The sequence below is a fragment of the Agelaius phoeniceus genome, chromosome 27, assembly GCF_051311805.1.
Source record: "Agelaius phoeniceus isolate bAgePho1 chromosome 27, bAgePho1.hap1, whole genome shotgun sequence".
In the NCBI taxonomy this organism is placed as follows: domain Eukaryota; kingdom Metazoa; phylum Chordata; class Aves; order Passeriformes; family Icteridae; genus Agelaius; species Agelaius phoeniceus.
Window position 1 is genome coordinate 4,214,488 of NC_135291.1, and position 18,383 is coordinate 4,232,870.

Below are 18,383 nucleotides of genomic sequence, written 5' to 3' on the forward strand. Positions count from 1 at the left end.
TATGGACTAAGGGGTTTCTCTACGTCAGAAAGGGGTTTGGCTATACTTTCTAGGGTTAGTATGGAGTGGAAAGTTACTGGCATCTATAGGTTAGGGGGGCTACATGTTTGGCTACATTCCAAGGGTGATCCTTATCTCTGGGGAGAGGGGCAGAAGGAGTCCTGTAATTTTCCGTCACAGCCCGAAATCTTCCGAACGCCTGTCCCTTACCTACCACACTTCCCCCCCCCCCTTTCACAAATGAATGAGGTAGTCCTATACATAGGCACTGTAATGAGGTAGGAGGTTGAGCTCTGACTAGGGAAAAGGGTCTTGGGAAACCTGAGTAAGTTTCTGCCAGGCAAGTCTCTCGTGACTGGCATCAGTGCTCTGTCCATGGTGACCTGGCAGATAACAGGACTGTCCACTGGGCCCTGTGGAAGCACCCTCCATTGGAAACGGAGGTTAGGCCGATTACCGTTTGGAAACGCAACGGAAAAGGCGAAGTGTTCTCTGTCGTCCGGATGCAGGGGTATCGAGAAGAAACAGTCTTTGATGTCCAGCACTGCGCACGGCTGTCCTTCAGGGATAGCTGAATTCATGGGTAGCAGTGTCTGGACTGGACCCATGGGTCGAATCATCTTGTTCACTTCTCTCAAGTTGTGGACGAGACGATAACCCTCTCCGGACCTTTTGGGGATTACAAACACAGGGGTGTTCCATGGGCTGGTGGAGGGTTCTGTGTGACCCTTTTGCACTTCGCGGTCGACCAGTTCCAGCAAAGCTGCCACTCGAGGCTCTGACAAAGGCCACTGCTCCCTCCAAGTAGGATCTGATGATTTCCAAGTCAATTTGATCGGCAGCTGAGGGTGTAAAGCAGTGGCCTTTATGATAAATTTGTAATCCTGACTCCTAGCATAGCAAGGACGTCCCTTCCTATTAGTGGTGGAGAGTTTTGCAAAATGTAGGGGTAAATCGCTACTGTCTTCTGGTCCCTTGTTCGTGTGAAGTGTTATAGCCACCAGCTGGGTGCTTTTCCACGCCCAGGTTTGTCCCCCCACCCCGTTCACTGGAGGGACTTCCTAAAACTGCCAATGCCTGGGCCAATGCGACTGGGGGAGAATCGTGCAGTCTGATCCCGTGTCTGCCCAAAACTGAAGCCCTACGATGTGGGGGTCCTGACTGCCATAGAGGCGGCATGTCCCCCTCACCCTCAGGGGTTCCTTCCCTATTTTCATGGCCAGGGCCACCCAGGGGTCCTGGTTTGGGGCGTCCCCTGCTGGTCCTGTAGCGCTTGCGTGGCTTGTGATGATGGGGGGGTGTGAGGGTACGGTTGGTGGTGCTGCATAGCCCTTCCTTTGTATCGCTGGCGGGGGTGCAATACTGACTGCCTCGTGTGGGAGCATAGGGTATGAGGATCCCCTGCCCCACTGTGGGTTGGCATAGATGGGCCGTCTCGCATCCAGAGCGGGAGGGGGCTGAATATGGCCTGCATGCCCCCCCCCTCTCCCGTTTCCCCGGGGCCGGGATCTACAGTCCCTAGCGAGGTGACCTCTCCTCTCACAGTTCCAGCAGACCCCTCTGGGACGCTGCTGGGGCGAGGGTGTTGCCTGGGGACGCTGTGCCGGCTGGGGGCAGTTAGCCGCAACATGACCTGACTGACCACATTGGACGCAGGCCATCACACTGGTTAGGGTGTGTACGGTTGCCTGAAGTGGGGCCAACTGCTCTTCCCTCACAACATGCTTAATCATTTCAGCCAGGCTGGCCCCGGCTGGTAGGGAACGCAATATATCTTTGGTTACAGTGTTACATTGTTGCCGAAGGCAGTCAGTTACCACCGGGCCTTTTGCGACAGCGGGTAAATTAGAAGAGTCCACCGCAGCCTGAAGGCGGTCGACAAATTGTGTAAAGCCTTCACTCTCCCCCTGTTTGATGGTCGACCGTGGTGTCGGTTTGGCCACCACCCTGGATGCGGCGCGTATAGCTTCTCTGGCCGCCTGGGAAGTCGCCCTGACTTCCTCGATCCAAAGCTGTGCAGCTTGTTGCTGGGGTGTGGCTACTTCGTCATGCTTCCCCAACAACCTAGATAAACTCCACCCGTGGAGTGGCTGCCCTTCCCCCGCCGTCTGAGCGAGCATGGTTGCACATTGGTCCGTCCATTCCTGTTTAAATATTATCAAACCCGCCCCATCAAAAAGCATACGGCTTATTTGCACTATATCAAAAGGGAGTAAATCATCATTGGTAAAAAGACCATCCTCGAGAGTGGAAACCACCCCTGAGTTAATTCCTTTTTCTGAGATAGCTTTTACTATTGTCTGAACGTCTTTGGAATTAACGGGAGTATACGTTCTTTGCTGGTTCCCTTGGGGTCCCGTAATTCTCACCGGGAAGGCATGCACCGATGCTGCGGGTGCCCATTCTGCGCATTCGATTTTGATTTTACCCCAGTCGGTGAGTTCGTATTGGGGCTGGTTCCCGGTTGTGTTAAAAGTTTTAATTGGTTTCGTCCGAAACCGCATTGATTCTGTTTTCTCTGCCTCCGAGTCGCTGCTGGACTCGGTGGGCTCCGCAGAGCGATCTGGGGAGCTGTGGCTCCCTTCAGAGTCGGAAGTCGACTGCCAATATACTTCCGGTCTCTGCTGCCGTTTTGTCCGGCTACGGCCCCGCTCCTCCCCTCGGGGGCGGTGCTGATGCCGCTGCCGGTGCCGCCCCCTGGGCTCGCCCTGCCTCCCGCAGGGAGGGATCTCTCCCATATATGGTGGCATCAGTGGGCGCGGCTCCCGAGTGAGTGCCCGCCCTCTGTCGCACCCCCACGCATGCGCGTCTGCTGGGATCCGCGGCTCTCGGCCGGGCATGGGCTCAGCGCTGGTTTCCCGCGCATGCGTGTTCGCAGCTGGCCGCGGTTCTGGGTTCTTCCCGCCGCGAGCCGGCGGGCTCCACCCCTCTCCCCGGCCACCCGCGCCATATTCAAACGGGTAGGGCGGCGGATCCCCTCCGCCGCTCGCCCGCGCACCAGCCCTCTCGATATTTCGGGCTTCTGCCGCCAGCCCCTCCCAAAAGGACCGTGCGAGTCCCTCCGCTTCTTGCGCTAAGTCGGCCATCGGCAGGGAAGGGATGGCCGGGGGGCCCGCGGGCATTCCGGGGGGCTCCGGAGGTGGTCTGGGCCCCGGCGGGTCCCCCGAAGGGGTCAGGGGGTCCCCCGGGGGCTCCGAGGGCTCCGGGGGCTTTGGGCTGGAGGAGGGATGGGGTGTGCCCGGCCCCCCCGTCTCCCCGCTCTCAATCGAGTCGCCACCAGGGGGGTTTCGCGTTATCGCCCCCTCCCCCAGCTGTGGCGTGATTAACAAACAGGAGCGTGCAGCATTCCACGTCTCCTGTTCTTCTAATGCTTTGCGTAGGGCAGCTTCTGCCTTCCCCCACGCTTTCAGGCTTTTGCTGCTGCCTGTGGCTTTTGTGTCCTCTGCTAGCGCGACAGTACATTTCTGCCACACCTCAGAGTGTAATATATCTATGGGTCGAGAAATGACCCCAATCTCTAGGAGCCTCGTCAATGCGAGATTAAAATTCCTGAGTTCACATTTGATTCCCCATTGCATATGTATCAAACTTACGACCTTCGCTATCGCTTCCATACGAATCGCGGGTCCTGGGGCATCCCCCTTCTTCACTACAGCCGTTCCGGCATTGAGTGCTGTCCCCTGGCCAGGAGTACCCCCGTCGCCCGGACTCGTCGCTTCCCGGGTTTCAGCACCACTATGTTGCCTTCTTGTGAAGGCCGTGATGACCTGGTATCGGGGTCCAGCACTTCGATCTCCTTTGTGGGATCCCTTGTGGCCAATAACGGACACTGACACCAATGTGGTGGACGGTTAAAGGCGTTTATTGAGGGGTCTTAAGGGTATTTATGGACTAAGGGGTCTCTCTACGTCAGACAGGGGTTTGGCTATACTTTCTAGGGTTAGTGTGGAGTGGAAAGTTACTGGCATGCATAGGTTAGGGGGGCTACACGTCTGGCTACATTCCAAGGGTGATCCTTATCTATGGGGAGGGGGGTAGAAGGATTCCTGTAATTTTCCGTTACAGCCCGAAATCTTCCGAACGCCTGTCCCTGGCCTACCACAATCCATCCAGTCCGCTGTTTCTTGCTTGATGTCTTGGACCATTTGTTGCATCTTTCCGATGATTTTGTGGACATTTTCAGCTTTGGATGACAGATTCAGGCAACAGAGACCTTCAAACTCCTCACAATGATGATTATGTAGCAAGAGAAGAAAATCAATTGCAGCCCGATTTTGTAGGGTGGCTTGCCTTGTTGTTTCATCGTCTGCCAGGAGGTCTGAAAGTGCAGCTGATGTAATATTGGCCTGTTTAGCAACCCAACACTCTAGATGTGATAATTCACCTAGAGCTTTAGCTGCAGACACCCATGGCAAAAACACGGTGATCGCAACTCCTTTTGGTTTGGACCAATGTACAATTTTAGAATCGCAATTTGGGTCCAGATTCCTTAAATCTCTCTTTTTGCGGGCCGAATTGCGGGTGCTGGTTTTGGTTCGCCAATCCATGATTTGGGTTTTGTTGGGTGTAAACAGGCTCAGCTTTCCAATGGTGCATGGACCTCCGATTAGACGAGAGGGGATGCCTGCCCATGCCCTGTCACCACAAATGAGGCAAAACCCCTTAGGAAGGGCACGGGGCTTATTATCAGGGGTAGAAGGTATTCCTACTTGGGAAATTTTCTTACACCAAATTTTTGCTGTATAATTCACTTTAAACTGTTTGACTTCATGGTACAAATCTACTTGATCTTTTGGTGTAAACGTAAACTGAACACAATAGAATGCCTTGGCAGAACCAAGGAGTTCAAATTCTTGGGGTTCTTTTTCTGCTACTGCTTGTCTATCAATTAATTTTGACCAAGGGGATAATGGATTATATACTGGGGGAAGGGGAGCAGCTAATGTTGGCGGAAATTCATCATATTTAGATGGGATCCCCACAAGGCAAGTGGACATCGGGTCAGACACAGAAGAGGCTGACAGACAAATGTGGTCTTGGTTGAGGACTCTGGCGAGGGTGGTCCACACATTTGCCTGAGGCTGTGGAACAATCCACATCTGACCTGGATGGACGGCTGTCAACAGAAGCAACGGAAGGATGGGGCTCATTCTGATGACACCAGGGCTGAGTTCAGATCAAAGGTAAACACTAAAACTGAAAATAAAAAATGTTAGGGATAAGGTCCAGGTAACAACAATCTAACTTTAAAGAGTCTGACGGCGCTTCCTCCTCCAGCAGGCACTGGCTACCTGTGTTGTAGCTTTGTCCTTTGACACCTTAGGAATGTACGGTCTCACCCACCTGGAGGGGATCCATCTCAAGCCTGAGGGAGTGGATACGCACGCATATCCCCTACCCCAGACTACGAGCTCATGGGGCCCCTCTATTTTCCAAGTTTCAGGGTCCTTTATGAGGACTGGTGGACGGACTTTTAGTTTGTGCTGACTGTTCTCGTTAAAATGTCTTATAATAGGTGGGTTAAGGTTTTCATAGGTACAGTTCAAAAAATTCAGTGTCAACAGCGCTTTGGACAGCTGGATTTGAGGGGTCTCCGTTTTCATCACTTCATGTTGTCGGTGTAGAACCTTTTTTAGGTTCTGATGGGCTCTCTCCACCACAGCTTGGCCTGTCGGGGAATAGGGGATGCCTGTTTTGTGTTCTATTCCCCATTGCTGCAGGAAGCTCCGAAGGTCTTTGGACTTGTATGCTGGGCCATTGTCTGTTTTGATGACCTTAGGGATTCCTAATGTGGAAAAGGCTTGCATGAAATGCTTCTTTACCTCACTGGCTTTCTCCCTTGTGTGGGCAGAAGCATAGATGGCACCAGAAAAGGTATCCACGGAGACGTGGACATATTTAAATCTGCCAAATGATGGGATGTGGGTTACATCTGTCTGCCACACTTCGCAGCTCTGCAAGCCCCTAGGGTTTGCACCTGCACTTAAGGTAGGTAGTGACTGATTTTGACAAGAAGGGCATGTGGCTACGATGGCTTGGGCTTGTTTGTGCTTCAGGTGGAATTGCCGAACTAAGGCAGGTGCATTCTGATGAAAAAATTGATGACTGATCTTTGCTTGTTGGAATACATCTGGGAGCGGGGCCATCTTGGCTGTAGCCGCAAGGGCATCAGCTTTCCGGTTTCCCTCTGCAATGAACCCCGGCAGGTCTGTGTGTGACCTAACATGCATTACATAAAATGGGTGTTCTCGGCAAGAGATAATTCTTACTAACTTAGAAAGTAATTCATATAAAGGAATGTTGGAAACTTCTTGCAACACAGCATTCTCTGCCCTAGACACTACACCTGCAACATAAGCTGAATCAGTAACTACATTTAAAGGCTCGGGAAACTTCTCAAAAGCTCTGACTACAGCGGCCAACTCAGCAATTTGGGGTGATCCTTCCACCTTGGCAATATCTGCTTCCCACTATTGAGTTTGGGGATCTTTCCAAGTTACCACTGACTTGTGAGACGCACCAGACGCGTCAGTAAAAACTGTCAGTGCTTTTAGAGGTGTCCTGCTCTGAATACTTGTCAGTGATAATGAAAACTGAACATCTGAATTGAAAATTTTGTGGGCCGGTCGGTGAATCGAAATTTGGCCTGTGTAGCTATCTAGCGCTAATGCAAGGCTTCATTCTCTTGATAAAATTGCTCTAGCATTGCTTGAGACAGATGGCCTGATTTCAGGTTTAAGGAAATGTAAATGCAGTCAAAGTCACACCCTGCCAATTCTCTGATCCGAATCCTTGCTTTCCGGATCAATTCTGCCATCAGCTCCTGTGGCATTGTCATCCTTTTTGACCTGTTGTGACTGAGAAAGACCCACTCTATAATTAAGAGGGGATCTTTCTTGACCTGGTCACCTTTCCTTGCCTGGACAGTTTCCCACTGAAAAATCATCCCATGGAGGTGTGGCAACTTGCCTAAGATGATAAATTTGAAGGGGAGACCCTGCTGGCACCTGTGGGCCTGTCTAGTAGACATGATTTCCTGAACTTTCTCCAGTGCGGTTCTCGCTTCCTGGGTGAGGGTCCTAGGAGCACTAAGGTCATCTCCCCCTTTTAACAAATTGAAAAGGGGGGCTGGGTCTTCGGTGGAAATGCCTAGCCAAGGTCTCACCCAATTTAAGGATCCACAAAGTTGATGGAGATCCGCTAAGGTTTTGATATCATGTTTGATAGTCAATTTTTGCGGCACAATGGTCCGCTTTCCAATTTCAAGGCCCAGGTACTTCCAAGGTGGCATCTTTTGAATCTTTTCTTCTTGGAGCTCGAACCCTGCAGCAACCAATGCATTGATTGTCAGGTCAAGTGTGTGAGTAAGCATGTCATCACTTGGGGCACACACCAGGATGTCATCCATGTAGTGCAGGATGATGGAATCTCCTGCAGCTTCACGGACTGGAGACAACAAGGAAGAAACGTACCGCTGGCAAATCACAGGACTGACTTTTAGACCCTGAGGGAGGACCGTCCAGTGGTATCTCTTCATTGGGGCCTCCAGGTTAATGGTGGGAACCGAAAAGGCAAAACGCGGAGCATCGTCAGGATGTAGGGGAATGTGAAAAAAACAATCTTTGATGTCAATTACAGCTAAAGACCAATTTTGTGGAAGCATGCTTGGTGAGGGCATCCCTGGTTGTAGGGAGCCCATGTCCTCAATAACGTTGTTAATTTGACGGAGATCATGGAGAAGCCGCCACTTGTCTTTGTTTGGTTTTTTAATGACAAAGACAGGCGAATTCCACGGCGACGTGGTCTCCACAATGTGACCTTTTTCTAACTGCTCTTGTACAAGCTCTTCAAGCGCCTTTAATTTGGTTTTATTGAGCGGCCGCTGAACTACCCGTATTGGAGTATCAGTTTTCCAAATCAATTTTTGGGCATGGCGCACTTCAGCGACCGCTCCCCAAAAAACCTGCGGGTTTTCTGGGATGTCAATTGTGGTTCCCCATTGAACCATTAAATCTCTGCCCCAGAGGGGCTCTGTGTAATCTAAAACAAACGGGCGAATGGAAGCTATTTTGCCATTGGGTCCTTCAATTTGAACAACGTTTTTTGACTGTCTTGCCAATTGAATTCCCCCTACACCTTTCACGTGTCGTGCTACGTTTTGCAATTCCCAGTGTGATGGCCACTCTTTAGATGGAATGATCGTGACATCTGCTCCGGTATCTAAAAGTCCTTGTATGGACTTGTACTCGCCACCACGGTGCAACCCACATGATAGCTTGGGTTTTTCTTTTCCCAATACCTGAGTCCAGCAGACATTGGGATGGAGTTTACCTCTGAGGGTGTCTGCTTGCTCCTGGTCCCATGGAGGCTCAGGCACTGGGATGGCTTGGGCTATGATTTGGCCTTTGGGCAAGTACACAGGTGGGTGAGTACAATGGAGCCATATGACAAATTGTTTCGGGTCTGATGATATGAGACCCGAAGGAATATTAATTTCTTGGGGTGTGTGTTTTGTGTCCCCAAGAATGACATACTTACTGTGACGTTTCTGGCAAAGCTGTGTCCAAGTACCTGGCTGTTCAGGGTTAACAGATATGAAATGCCAGTTAGTGTCTTTGAGATGGAGAGCCTCTGTCAACGCCAACCTGTAAGGGTTATGGGGAGAGTCGGTAGTTAGAATTGGTCTGGGATTGTTCCAATGAAATGAATGTTCTGTTTTGTTCAAAGCCAGTGCCTCACTTGGCACAAATACATCTTTTACACTAGATTTCTTTTCCCTCCCCTGTACTTGAATTGAGCCCACCCTATTTTTGTCATAGCGCTGGGGAAAGGAGCGCTCTTTACTCAGTTTTTTGAGAGGTGGTCCTTTGGGGAATTCTGGTTTTTAAGCTTATTGTATTTAAAATCTAAAAACTGCTTTTTCAGAGGGCAGTCAGGCATCCAATGCCCTAACTTCCCACAAAGGTGGCAAGGTCTATTAGAGTTGGAGATTCTCTCTTGTGGCATCGTGGCGTGCTGGAGCTGGCTGGTAAATGGTGGCTCAGGGGCTTCCACTGCAGCAATCCTTCTCTGAGGTTTTGGTCTCTCGTCGTGGTCAGCGAGGGTGATGGTAACTTTCTTCTCACACACTTCAAGCATGGCCTGCAGCGTAGGCGTTGGGTCAAGAGGCAGGCTGAGGATAGCAGCTTTGCACTTCTCATTGGCATTTTCTTTAGCAATCTCGGTGAGGATTTCCATCCTGGCTCCTTCATTCTGAACTTGCAATTCAACAGTTTTTCTCAACCTTTCCACAAAACTCAAAAAGGACTCAGATGGAGATTGTGTTATTTTCAAATAATTCTCAATTGGAATACCAGGACGGAGCCCAAAGAAAGCTTTCTCAGCTGCTCTAGCACATTCTCTGAAAGCCCTTGTGGGAATGCCCTCTGCCTGACTCGCTCCATCCTCCCAACCTGCCCTCTGCCTGACTCGCTCCATCCTCCCAACCTGCCTGTCCACAGAGATGGTCGAGAGATATCATGTTACCATAAACATCACGAGCAGTAGCTTCATCAGCCCACAGAGCTGGTAAAATTGCTCTCAATCCTTTTTTCCATGCTGCATCCCACAAGAGATATTCAGAAGAGGATAACAGGCAGGAAAAAAGGTGTTTGATGTCAGCAGAGGTTAAAATATGAGCGAATAATGTAGCTTTAAGGAGTCCTCTAAAATATTCACTTGATCTCTCAAAATCTTTTTGAGCTTTGGCCAGTTCTTTAACAGAATCAACAGAAAGGGGGCTATAATTTGGCTGGAACGCCCCGTTTAAATCAGGGATATATGACACGGGGGCAGCAGAACAGAACTGTGCTGTTTCCGGGTTCAGTCTCCTGGCGTCAGCGTCTCTGGTTACACTGCCCTGGGAGCCGGAGGGCGGGCCGTGGGGGGGGCAGAGGGAGCCCGCGGCGGGTGGGCAGAGCTCTGAGGGGGCGGGGGGGCCGGGGCTGGAGCAGGAGGGGGGGCCGGGGCCGGGGCGGGAGGGACCGGAGGAGGGGCAGGGGGAAGGACGCAGGGAGGGCGGGTTTCGGGGGCGGGGTGTTCCGAGCAGAATGGGTTGTTGGGAGAGCGAAAAGGATTATGGGAAGGAGAAAGAACCGACATGGCCACGTGGTGTCCACCATTATGGTCAAAGGGAATTACCTGACGCGGCTTGGGGGTACAAAGGCGGGCACTAAGGTTATGGGACACGGTATTACAACTTGGGGAAGCAGGGGGGAGGGTGGTGTCCCGGGGAGTCAGGCCAGAAGTGTCCGGGTTGGAGACAGGGAGCTTCTGGGGGGGGCTAGGGAGAGTAGCTTTCTTCAGAATGTCTTGTGCCGGAGCTGGGGGTGGGGAAAAGGGGTTCGGAGAGGGAGAACAGAACTTGGAGGGGGGTAGATCGGGTTTTTGGGAAACAGAGGTGTTGAAACTGTTGCCGGATGGCTTTTCATGCATCTTTAAATTAAATTTTACAACATTTCTTATCTGCAGGGCTAAAAAAGCAAATTTTGTCGGAGAGGTGTCTCCTGATTTCCCTGCCTTCAATAACTCACTACCAATTTTGTCCCAAAAAGCCAAATCACTAATATTTTCAGTTGATACATCGGGAAAATGAAGAAAAAGCCATCTAACAAATTGTTTAACATCTGTTTTTGAAAATCGGATTTTTTCACTCTTAAGAATGTTTAAAAGATAATAATAGACACCCTTGTGAGATACAGAAAGCCTAGCACCCATTTTTGGCTATGATTTTAAATTTTGTATCTCAAATTTCACCAACCCAGGTGGGGGGGGGAGGAAAAAAAGCCTGCAGCTGGCAGCCTGCCCACAATAGAGAGAAAAAAAACTTCGGCCCTCCGCGGCGGGCCTGAGAACAAAAGGCAGGGAAACACCCCCCTCCCAAAGAGGGGAGAAACAAGAGAAGGGTAAAACTTACCAATCCAGCTGCAGAACAGGGAAACGGAAAATCCTGGGATGGTGCGTTCCACCTGAAACTGACTTCTGAGGGTACTTCAGAAGCTCCCAGCTTCGTCCACAGGAGAGCAACTCACTAAAACGGAGTGTGTTCTTCTGAGGTAGCTTGTCGGCCAAAGGCTTATCGAACAGACTGGAAGAAAGTCCGAGCCCCTTTCCGTGGGCTCTTGGAATGGTCTCAGAGCCCCATGGCTGGGCGCCAAGCTGTCTCAGTCTCTCTGCAGGCCTCTCAATGTCCCTGGGCCTTACCCGGGTCGGCAGAGACTGGGGGGAGCAGCCCCAACACGGCCGACTGCGGGGAGACACTCTCTGTGCCCCGAGGGTGCTGAGGGCACTCAGGCTGGTTGCCTTTGCTGCAGCAGAGACGACAGAGACATCGGTGGAAGAGAAAGGGGCCGTCTCCCAGCAGGGGATATTCCAAGGTTTTTATTAAGGAGTCCCGAGGGAGCTCCTGTACCTCAGGGGGCCTCCTGCCGAGAGCCCCGGGGGATGTCCGGAGTTCACATTTAAAGGGGGAGGAAACCAACATAGATAACATCCTACTAACCAATAGGTATCTCTGGGGGATGGGTGCTGGGGGGATAGACATACAAAACAGCGTATGGGGCAGGACTTGGGGGGCTGACCTCTGGCCTCTGGCTAATCACTCGACAACTTGGACCAAAACTTCTGGATAGGGGGCTGGAATGATAAGTGACTGACAGAGAGCCAGGGTGGGGGTTTTGGAGATCTCATCCCAGGAAAGGGATAACACAAGTAGAAGGAAAAGGGGGGGGGGGTACAGTCTGGAATAAACCATTTGGGAAAAATATGGGAATACAAAACAAACTACTTCAAAGTATTACAAAATATAAGAACGCACTACAACAAGGGATCTCTACCCCTTCAATTTCAGGGGTACTTACCACCATCAATGCCGTGGTTTTGGCCTCCTGATCTGCCAAGTTGTTTCCCCTGGTTTGGAACTGAATCCCATGTCCCTTTACATCAACCACTGCAATTCCCTCTGGCTCCCTTAGAGCTTCTAAGATTTGCCAGATTTGTTCCCCATGTGTCAGTCCCTTTCCTCTTGTGTTCATCAGCCCCCTTTCTTCCCAAATTTTCCCAAACGTGTGAACCACTCCAAAGGCATACCTTGAATCTGTGAAAATCGTTCCCTTTTTCCCTTTCAGTCCCTTCAATGCCCTCAAAACTGTGTAAAGTTCGCATGCCTGTGCAGACCAGCTCGCATTCAGGGGACCTGCTTCTATCACCTTTCCCATTTTCCCATCCACGACTGTGTATCCTGATTTTCTTTTCCCTTCTATCACTCTGCTTGGACCATCCACAAACCACTTCTCCCCCTTGTCCAGTTCCTCTTCCTCCAAATCCTCCCTAATTTTGGTCTGTAATTTGACCACCTCCATGCAGTCATGAACCAGCCTTTCTGCAGCCTCCTCAAACAGGAACTGCGCAGGATTCTGCGCAGTCGTTGTCCGCAACTCCAAGTCCTGTGAGTGAATCAAAATGGCCTCATACTTCAGCAACCTTGCATCAGTGAGCCATTTGTCCACTTTCTGCTGTAGTATGCCCCGCACATTGTATGGTGCAAACACTACCAGAGGTGCCCCGAAGGTCACCTTTTCCGCTTCCTCCACCAGCAAAGCCACAGCCACAACTGCTTGCAAGCACGTGGGCCAACCCCTGCTGACCAGGTCCAAAAGCCAGGACAAGTAACACGCAGGTTTCCTGACCCTCGCCCAATCCTGTGTTAACACCCTGTGTGCCGTGTGATTGCTAGCATCTACAAACAACTGAAAAGGTTTTCTCACATCAGGGAGGCTCAGCACGGGTGCTGCTGTGAGAGCTCCCTTAATTTCTCTGAATTCTTCATCATCCTTTAGTGTCCATTTGATCCGATCTGTGGTGAGTTTCTCAGAGAGAAATTTCACCTTTTTGCTGTAACTTTCAATCCACTGTCGGCAGTATCCCAACAACCTCAACAGCTGCCAGACCTCTCTTTTTGTCTGTGGGGATGGTAAGGCAATAATCCCTGCTACCCTTTCTGGGTCCAGTTTCTTTTTGCCCTTGGTTAGCCAATGTCCCAAGTACCTGACTTCGGGCTCTGTGAACTGCAACTTTGATTTTGAAACCTGCAACCCCCTCACCCCCAGAAAGTTCAAATGTCCGGTCAGCTGTCTGTCTCTGCCCAGACACACACAGGGTGGTTCTGGGGCGGCCGCGCTTCAAAGGACGAGTCTGGACTCTTCAGGTTTTCGGTCTTCAGATTGTTTATTATTTCTTATCTACAAAATTTTCTTTCTGTCCAGCAGAGGTCTGACCTGCAAGGCAGCCAAGGGCACTCTGACCACCCACGGGGCGGTCATGTCTTTTTATACTAAAAACTACGTATATCATATTTACCTTTATTCCCCAATACCTTTCACCCATATTAGCAAGTACAACTTGACCATGAACCAATCCCCAAGTGCCAACATCACCACAGGAGATGGAAGACAAGAAGAAGAAAGAAGAAGGACGAGACACGCCCTGATGCCTCCATCTTATCTCCATAACCCCCCTGTACCAAGAACCCTAAAATCTATATTTCACCCTGTAAAGATATCTTTCTTGCACCATTCACTCCCAAGTGACTCTCATGTCCTCAATCAGATGGCACATCCCTAGAAGGATCAAAATCAAGCCACCAGACGCTCCTGGCAACATTCCAGGATTTCTGAGCCCCCCAAGGTTTCTCTCGGTAACTCTGGACATCCAGAGTGATGTGCTGAGTTCCCACACATGAACACCTCCACCAACTCTCATCAGGCACTGGCCACAGCTCTCGCATTGGCCCAGTTGGTCCCAGGCTGTTGTCATTAAATTGCTAAAGTTCTATTGTCATTACATTGCAAGGGTTCCATATTCCTGGAGTTTCGTACCTCCTTGATGTTTCTTGTAGGCAGCTCCTCTAGGCACTGACTCTTCCTTGTCCTCGCAGCAGCCAACTGACTCCAGTTCCCCTCAACCAACCAATCCACTCTTCTATAACACTCTTCTTATTGGCTACAGCTGTGGCCTGTTAACATCAGGCCTGCTCCTAATCCTTAATAATTAACCCAGCTGCAAGACTTTAGGGGTTAAGATTACTTTCTATACTACCTTTATTTACTTATATTCTATTCCCCTACAAACCCTCTGTGTTCTCAGAGGTGTACCCATGTCTTCAGTGGCCACACCAGGTGCCAATATTCAAATCTGACCACTGCTTGGTTTGAGCACAAATTCCTGAAAAATTCACTTCCTTATCAACCCAGGGCACTCCACCCTTCACCTCTGAGAACACACATTTCCAAAATTATTATCAAAATTACACTGAACACTCTTCTACTTAAAACAATAACTTACAGTAAACCTCTACCCCCGGATTTTTACCATCAATCTACCTTAACCCAATACATGCTTTGCTCTTATTCCTCTTTGATCTCATCTCACAGTTTTTATCTTATCACTTGCCCAAATTCATTTGAACTGTTCCATAGCCTTACCTGCTACTGAGGTCAGGCAGACTGGCCTATAATTACCAGGATCCTCCATCCCACCCTTTTTATGATTGGGCATCACATTGGCCAGCTTCCAGTCATCTGGAACCTCACCAGTGAGCCAGGACTGCTGGTAAATGATGGAGAGCGGCTTCACAAGCTCATCTGCCAACTCCCTCATCACCCCAGGATGGATCCCATCTGATCCCATGGATTTATGAATATCCAAGTGGCTCGGCAGTTCTCTGACTGCCTCCTCTTGGAAAATGGGGGAAAGATTCTGCTCCCTGACACCACTCAGCAACCCAAGAGCACAGTTATCCTGAAGGCAAGTCTTCCCACTAAAAACCAAGACAAAGAAGGCGTTAGGCACCTCTGCCTTCTCCTCCTCTGCTGTTACAAAGTTCCCTTCGGCATCCAATAAAGAACAAAGGTTAGTCTTACTCTTCCTTTTACCATTAATATATATATAAAGATGTTTCCTTTACAAAAGTCGCTATTTTAAGTTCAAACTGAGCTTTAGCCTCCCTAATTTATTTAGCAGCCCTCTTAAACACTTCCTGAGAGACCTGACCCTCCTTCCAAAGAGAATACATCCTTTTTTTTAACCTGAATTCCTCCAAAACCTCCTTGCCCATCCAGGCTGGACATTTGCCTATTGACTCATCTTTCAGCACACAGGGACTGTGTCTGTGTCTGTTCCTGTGCCCTCAAGACCTCCATTTTCAAGCACTCCCACCCTTCCTGAACTCCTTTGTTTTTAAGGACTACTTTTGAAGGAACCCTCTGAATAACTCTCCTGAATAGGCCAAAGTCTGCCCTCTGAATGTCCAGTGTAAAAGTCTTATTAATGTTCCACTTGACTTCACCAAATATTGAAAATTTCATAATTTCATGATCACTCTGCCCCAAGCAGCCTCCAACCACCACATCTCCCACCAGCCCATCTCTATTTGCAAATAACAGAGCTAACATAGTCCCTCCCCTGGTGGAATGAGACAAAAAGTTGTCCTCCAGAAACTAAAGATTTCCTGGACTGCCTTTTTTCAGCTGTATTGAGTTCCCAGAAAATGTCCAGCAGCTTGAAATCGCCAACAAGAACAAGGGCTGATGATCCAGAAACATTCTCTAGCTGTTTATAGAATGAATTGTGTCGCTCTTGAGTAAGAAATGGCACAGATTCACAGGAAGGCTGGTTTGCACAGTGCAGCTTTAATACACAAATTCTCACTTTTTATAGACTGTTCAAATACATTTCACCTAATTAACAAAAACAACTCTCTTATAAACAATCTTTGAGAAAAACAGGAAAACAGTAAGTAGGAAAACACGACCTGCAGGTTTTTTATAATAACAAGCTGTCATTGTTTCTCTACAACTCCCTAAAAGTCTCACAAGTCAGCCCTGAGAAAACTTACCTGGTTTTCTCACTCTCTGACCAGGCTGTCATATTCACAGGTCCCCCTTTTTGTTTAAAGGAGGAGGTGGTGTTTGCAATCCTCTGCAGGGCCCCTTGCAGGAAGGAGAACAAACACAGCTCCACAGGTTCCTCTAGCAGTTGCTAGTTATCAGTCAGAACCTCAATCGGATGCCGATTTAAAATGGTCAGAGAGATCGGATCTTGTGATTCCCTCTTACAAGAAATGCACTATCAATCCTAAAATCATTTACTTATTCTAATACATTCTCAATACTAAGTCTAATATAATAACAACTTATCATTAATTTGTTCAAAGAACTGACAGTCTTAGCCTGTCAACAGTCCTTTTTCAGAAGCCAAGAAAGGATGGAATGTTCACTCCCCACTTGTGATTGAGGGTCATCACCTTGATCATCATCTGGAGGCTGCCTGTTGGCCACATGCTGGTTTTGGTGTCACAAATCAGGGTGGACACACCTCGCAGGTACCCATCGTACTCCAGTGTCTGTGGAAACACATGCAGACCCTCTTGCTTCTTCTGGTGAGATCAGCGGTTGCAGGTTGAAACCCCATGGACAAAAGGAGACACAAAAAGCAAAGAGAAAAGGCTCTTCCCTAAAACCATGGTAGCCCCAAAATTGTTGTGCATAAAGACTCAAAGAAGAAAAAGAGGATTGTAAGTACTCTTTGGGGGGTGTGGAGTGGGCAGGTACAGCGGGATGAATGTGTGTATGAATGAGAGGTGGGCTGGTTATCCCAGACCTGCAAAGTGAGTGATGAGTCTCCCATGCTGCAATTCCATTCTTTCATAAGAAAAACGGCCACTAAAGAGACAAAGCAAAAGACAAAAGGAGTGAGAGAATCCCCTGGGGATAACTGGAACTGGGTCTCAGGGAAGGGGTGGCACCCCTTGGAGAGAGGGAGCCGAGGGTTTTCCTGGTGCAATCCACTGGGAAAGTGGGATAAAAACTGGAGGGGTCCCCTAAAATTTGCTGGATTGAGGGATAAAGATGCCCAAGAGCACCCAGGATTGAACAACACTGCTGGATTGAGGGATACCCAAGAATATCCGGGGTTGGCCAGGAACGTTTTGAGATTTTATAAAACCCGTGGGTGGATATTAACAAGGGACTTGAGAACAAAGGTACCTTGTATTTTTGTGTTGTCCTGTTGTGAGTGGGAATGAGTGAGAAGTTTTAAATAAATACAGTGAGTGAGTGTGGATGAATGAAAGTACATGTAATATAGATTGCTTACCTTTATTTTCTGCAGGAAGGTGGATTGTGTGGGACAGTATTGGAAAGGAAGGGTTTTTTCATGCTGTGAGGAATGTTCAAGCTGTCAGGGGAATGGATTGCAGCAGGGATGAGTGGGTGGGGTCCTGGGGAAATGAGATAAGGAACCAGAGAAGAGAGCAGGGACCCTCTGGAAATACTGTCTCTCCCTGTCTCCAGTTTCTCTGCTCATGCCAGAAGCTCCAGTCTCCCTACCCATACCAGCTTCTCTGTCTGAGCCAAGAGCTTCAGCCCTCCTCACCCACACCGGCCATGATCACTCCTGTCCCTGCTGTGGCTCCTCCCCAGCTGACTGCTCCTGCACCTACCCCTGTTTCTTCCTTGATTTCAGCCACACTGTTGAATTCTGCTCCTCCCTCTGTCCCCTTTTGGATCTGGCTCCTCAGCCAACTTTCAGCCTGGTCTCTGTTCCCTCGGTGATTCCAGCTCCCTCTGTATCCATGGGGGAGGTTCAGGAAGGAGACAGAGCCCGGCGTGGTCAGGGTCCAGGAGAGGACTGGGGGTGCTGTTTCTGCTGCAGGGGGGAGGCCACCCTCACTCAGGAGGAGGCCTGGGGATGGCTCAGGGGGTGTGCCCGGTGAGGGAGTGGGAGGAACATTGGGCTCTGGTTTATTGTATTTGCGGGATGCCTGACAAAGGAAGAAAGGAATGATGTATTTGACCTTATGTTTTCAGAAGGTTAATTTATTATTTTAAGGTATTATATTATATTAAAGAAGACTGAACTATATTATATTAAAGAATACAGAAAGGATACTTACAGAAGATTAACAAGATAATAATGAAAAACTTGTGACTCTTTTGCAGAGCCCCAACACAGCTTGACTCTGATTGACTAATAAGACAAAATAATTTACAGTAGAAACTAATGAAACAATCACCTCTTGAATAAACAATCTCCGAACACATTCCAAAGCAGCAAAACACAGGAGAAGCAAATGAGATAATATTGTTTTCTTTTTTTTTTCTCTGAGGCTTCTCAGCTTCTTAGGAGAAAAATCCTGGGTAAAGGGATTTTTCAGAAAATATGAATGTGACCCTGTTTTCTGAGGAATGGGTGCTGTCAGGAGCCTTTGATAACTTTAAAAGTAGGCCCCCAAGAGGAAGTATTAGAATTTATAGTTCATACTGATGCAGAGAGAACTTATGTAGTAG